Below are 6,000 nucleotides of genomic sequence, written 5' to 3' on the forward strand. Positions count from 1 at the left end.
ATTCTTTGTTTCATTCTTTTTCTATTTTTTTTTTTTTTTTTTTTTTAATTTCATTCATAAATTGTTTGGCTCTCTATGTTTTACTGCATTTTGATGACAACAGTTTTATATTTGCTTTAATTTAACGCTGAAATACAGAAATAGAGCTGTAGAAATATTCAGAAAATGTTCTATGTATTTTAACTACATCTTTTGATGAGGTTATGGTTTTGTTCTTAAATTGATTCCTAAAACACAAAACTATATAGATAGTAGGGTGGGCCGAAAAAACTTTTTTTGGAAATCTGTTTTCGGATAGTGCGGAAAAGTTGCTATATGGGCCCGTTATTACCCATTAAAAACTTCGCTAAATTTGTTTAATATTTAGCTGGCGCTATTTGACCTTGAAAACTGAAAAAAAAAGGGCAAAAATGCACTTTTTTCGGAAAAAAAGTGCATATTTGCCTTTGGGAAAAAGGGGGGGGGGGGGCAAAAATAAAAGTTTGAAGCTAGTTTCAGCAAACAGAAGTATCTGTCAGTGTATTAGTTGAAATCCTCAAAGACTTTTATACATTTCGTAGAATATTTAGCAACGCTCCTTTAAGACTGAAACATAGGAAAAATGAAAAAAAAAAAAATTAAAGTAGTTTCGAAATAAGTAAATACTGAAATGTTACGCAGTACGTTACTTAGAAAGAACAGTGAAAATTCAATCAATTTTATGCGACATTTGAACGCCAATTTTAAAAAATGCACACACTCAAATAAAAAATAGTTACATAAGATGCTAATTTTTAAATCTTCGGTTCCAATTGTTTCTCCTGGAAAATAAACGGCGCTCAACTGCTTCTATTACTCTTAAGATTATTTTACAACTATTTTATGAAAAGAGAAAAAAGATGCCAGAAAATTGAAACAAGTGTTGCTTTGGATGAGAAAGACATATCATTACCCAGCACAAGTGGATTTTAAATTGAATTATCCGCTTTCAAGAAAACGCAAGCGAACTGATGCGCCATCAACAACGACAAGTCAAATGAGACTTTCTATGCCTCATACAGCTTTAGCAGCTCTAACTGGCGCTTCAAATAGAGCAGTGGCTAAACATGCTACAGCAGTTCTCGCTGATTTCGACTTAGTTTCTCCTGAACAAAAAAAAAAAAAAAAATAGTCGATAAAAACAAGGTAAGGAAGGAAGTCGATAAAAAAAGGAGCGAGCTAAGAGAAAGGGATTTAAGAGCAGTTAAAGGGGCAGCTATAAAGAGTTTGTATTTTGATGGCCTCAAAGATAGCACCCTTCAAAAGACATCTGGCCATAAAAAATTAGCATCTGAAGCACATGTAGCAGTGATAGAAGAACCAGGTAGCAAGTACATCGGTCATTTATCCCTAACAGTTGGTGAAAGTGCAAAAGAAATTTCGCAAGGTATTATAGGCTTTGCAAAAAAGTATAATATGAGTTGCTTAACTATCGGTACTTGGATGCGACGGAACAAATGTAAATACGGAATGGAAAGGTGGAGTAATTCGTTTACTTGAGACATATCTGAAAAGACCTTTACATTGGAACATATGTCTGCTGCATACTAATGAGTTTCCACTGAGACATCTTATTACGGAATAGGACGGTTGCACAAAGGGGCCACATTCATATTCTGGAGCAATAGGACAACTTCTTAGAGATTGTAAAAAAAATTCGGGGGTCAAATTTGATAAAATTGACTGCAACTTCTGGGTTTGGACATGGAAGATATAAAAAATTAAAGTACTGAACAACAATATTTGTATAGAATCTGTCTTGCAGTAAAAGATGGTAGTTGTCCTTCTAGCGTGGCTGACAGTAGCCCAGGCAAACTTAGTCATGCGCGATGGCTGACAACTGCAAACCGTTTGTTATGCTTGTATATAGGCACTCCAACTCCATCAGAAAATCTTACAATGCTTGTAAAGTATGTAATGTTAGTTTATGCTCCTACGTGGTTTGAAATGAAAATGAAACTGAACTGCCAGTATGGTGCCCAACATTTTTGGAAAATGATTTCTCTTGCAAGGCAATTTCCAGACAACGTTAAGGAGATAATTTTCAAAGTTCTCTCAAATAATGCATATTTTGCTCATCCTGAACAGCTATTATTGACAATGTTGTTTGACTCAAGAAAATACATTCGGGAATTAGCTGTTAGGTGCATTCTGAACTCTAGAAATAAGAAGACGAAGAGCTCGGACGGTGTACGATTTTTTAAACGTCCTAAACTCAATTTTGAAGGCGTTGATTATGTTGATTTTGTTGATTGGGTAAACTGTGTAAACAGAACCACCTCTTACAATGCATCTAAAAGACCAACAATTGAAAGAAATGTGCAAAAAAACAGCCTACAGAGTTCACTTTCTAGAAATTTCCCTGTCACGCGCAAGCTGTGCAATGTTGTGTGAAACTAATAACCGAAGCTGCAATAAAAGTTCGTGGTGAAATTGCACGAGATGGATACATACATTTTTGAAAAAACTTCAAGCTAGGAAAGAACTTCCATCATTTGATAACAAGAGACAATATTATTCCAAAAAATAATATTCATTATGCATGAGGTATTATTAAATCAAATTTAAAGATTTCTTTTTCAAAATTTTATTATCTCTATATGTAATTCTAGAAAATTTATGATACTATTGCGTGATAATAATTACTATGATTAATAGTGCTATTTAATTAATTAGTCTATGATTTAATTTTGAAAAATAATTTTCACATTGGTTTTTAAAGAAATTCAATATTTTTTCATTTTTCTTCAATTTTTGATGTCGGAAGGGAGCGGTTAAATGCTCATTAAAATCAATGAAACATTTTATGGGCTTGAACTGGCTCATTATATAACATTTTCGGTGCATTCCAGCAAAATATTTGGAATTTAGTTTTTTTTTTTTTTTTTGAAATTTCGACAAAAATTCATTTTTTTCTTTTTTTTTCGGTTTTTCAGTGTCAAATAGCGCCGGCTAGATATTTTTTAATAACCAAGAAATTTTTTGTGAGGTCTAACTAGCTCACTACGCAACTTTTGAGCGCTATCCAAAAATTGATTTCGAAAAAAAAAAATTTTCGGCTTATTTCGGCCCACCCTACTAGATAGGTAACAAAAGTATAGTTTGACTCTGAGAAGTTGACTGGCTTAAACGATTCCATTTCTTAAAATAGGGGTGAGAAAAGTTGGTTTTCGTTTCCGATAATTCTTATTGTCGAAGCGCTAGTCTCAGAATTCTCCGTTTTTAACCTAAATATAAGTGAGAGAGCCCTAGGCCAAGTTTTTTTTTTTTTTTTTTTCACCAGAGTCACACAATACTTACAGAGCATAGCTGCGTCCTCAGTAAAGTTTTGAAACATCTTTGGCCATTGATGATCGTCTTCTCTTGATAATGAAGTTTACCAAGAGGGTAATTTTTACTTGTAGATTGATCAACATGCTTGATAAATGTTTTCCAGGTAGAGAATTGAGAGACTTTGAGAACTCCGCCGAAATCTGGCACAAATTTTCGATGAAAAATGAGTATTTCACTCCAACTCTGTACTAAACAGCTTTGGATTTGTCAATGCCCGCAGCTGGTGCAAAGCACCATTTTAATCAAGTATGGTAGTTTTCTTATTTAACTGTCGAATAGTCTTTGCAAACTACATCTTACAAATCTTATATCTTAAATTTTTAATTTTAAGAACTCATTTGCACAGAAATAAAGAATCATGTAAAGTCTTTTTATGCATTTAATTTCATCGGTAATGAGCAACAATGCTTGCGTGTGTGTTTTAGCACATGAAATACAATGTGCTTAACAATGACGACCAACCGCTAATTGAGCTCAGTCGGCTCAGTATCATACGTTCCTCGCTAGGTGGCGCATTTCTTCTCGTGACGCAACAGACTTGGTCAGATGTATCATCTGACATACGCCCGTTACTGAGCAGAAACAAATACTTAAGTATTGTTTGGAAATCTTCGAAATTTAACTGGATTGCATAGAATATGTAAAAGAAGCAGTCGAAACGACGAAATGAGTAAAAATATGACAATGTATAAATGTACAAATAAAAGCATTTAAAAGGAGTTTAAAAAAACTCTGCAAACAACTATTTCGGGGATATAAAAACCAAACCCCTTCTTCAGTGCATTAAAGAACGAAGAAACACTAAGTCCGACAACGGACTTGTGAACGAGAAAAAATAACACATTTATGAGAGTAAATAGACTGTTACGTCAGCAGAAACGTTACGTCAACAGAAAACAACAAGGACATTACATTTGTACGTAGAAAAAACGTTACACACTGAAAAAAAAAAAAAATATTAAAAGAAAGATTTCCAAACATTAGGGAAAGGGGCGTGTTTGACTTTCGAGGTTGTTCTTCCACTTACGATTTAGATTTTTGAATCTTACTGCATCTGGAAAAATTCCACTTTGTTAGTGAATGATTTGCCGAGCACGCCCCCTTTCCCTACTGTTTGGAAATATTTCCTATAGTAAAATTTTTTCAGTGTATGACGTTTTTCCTACGTACAGATGTCCTTACCGTTTTCTGCTGAGGTAACGTTTTCGGTTCCGGTCACTTTCAGTCTATTTACCCATCCATGTCTTATTTTTCTCGTTCACTTGTCCATTGTCGGACTGTGTTCCTTCGCCCTTTTATGCACTGAAGAAGGGGTTTGATTTTATAACCCGAAACAGCTGTTAGTAGAGTTTTTTTTAACTCCTTTTAAATGTTTTTATTTTTATACTCCTTTTAAATGTGGGTCATTCCGACAAAAATGGTACATTTCATGTCCGGCCCTTTTGGATTTTTTACAAAAAATTTGATGGTTAATATGAATTAATCATATTTTTTTCTTCATTCTTCATGCAATTTTGTATCATGAGGTATTTTTTATTTTTAATATTTTGATTTAGGAATTAAAAAAAAAATTATGTTTGTCAAAAAGGCAAAATCTTGATGTCCCAGCTTTAAAACAGTGGCAGTTAAAATATGATTTAAGGAATTGCTTAGATGCAATAATAAAAAAGAAAAATTCCAATTATATTGCACCACCTTTGTTGTAACAATTTAAACAATAATTTTTTTTAAGAGAAATAATTTCTTTTATAAAAATGCAAGGAATTTACAATTGTTCCTACAGTTTACAAATTTTGAAATGTCCAGTCTTGCACTTTGTTACAGTCATCAAAGAATAAAAAAATATTTTTACAAAAAAACTAGCAATACTTTTGAGATGACCAGATGGTAAAAACTCCATGTTTAGCTAACCCTAGTGGATTCAACAGTCAACAAGCAAGGTAAGATTCATTCTTTGTCTCTGATAGTAAATTTTAGCAACAAAATGTCCACTATGTTACATTAATTTTACTAATTAAAATTCAAAAAAAAAAAAACAATCTAAACTACTTATAAAGTAGTAATTTTAAAGTTACTCTTTGCTCTTGTATTACTATTTTAACTGTTACACTTATGTTTAGGTTTAGAAAAAAAATTTAACTACTTATTTGTCCATTCTGTTACACTTCTTGTGTAACAGAGTGAACAATATTTATGGAAGTAGTAAACAAGTCCCATATGCTATTGATGTTTTTCAAAAAGCTTAGCTTAAGAAATTTATAGAAAAATTGAATTAAATACAAAATTTTAAAAAATGAAACATTGTCTATTTTCTCTGCTTAAACATAGAGATTACTTCTATCTTCAATAATAGTGTTCACTCTGTTACAGGTATGTCCACTCTGTTACAGGAATATTTTAACTGATTTGATTGTAATTTTTTTAAATATTTAATTTAAAGGTTAGTTTGCATAGAACTACACAATTACTAAATAGAATAATCCAACTTCAATCTTTTTTCAAGTTTGTTTCATACAATAATCTAGTTTTTGCAAATGATTTTTTAAATTTTCGTATTTTTGAGTAAGATAATTAGTAATAAAACTTAAATGTGCCTTTTACAATGACATTTTAAGCATTTGTATGAAAGATATGTTCCATTTGTTTATA

This window comes from Uloborus diversus, chromosome 6 (genome assembly GCF_026930045.1).
Source record: "Uloborus diversus isolate 005 chromosome 6, Udiv.v.3.1, whole genome shotgun sequence".
Taxonomy (NCBI): Eukaryota; Metazoa; Arthropoda; class Arachnida; order Araneae; family Uloboridae; genus Uloborus; species Uloborus diversus.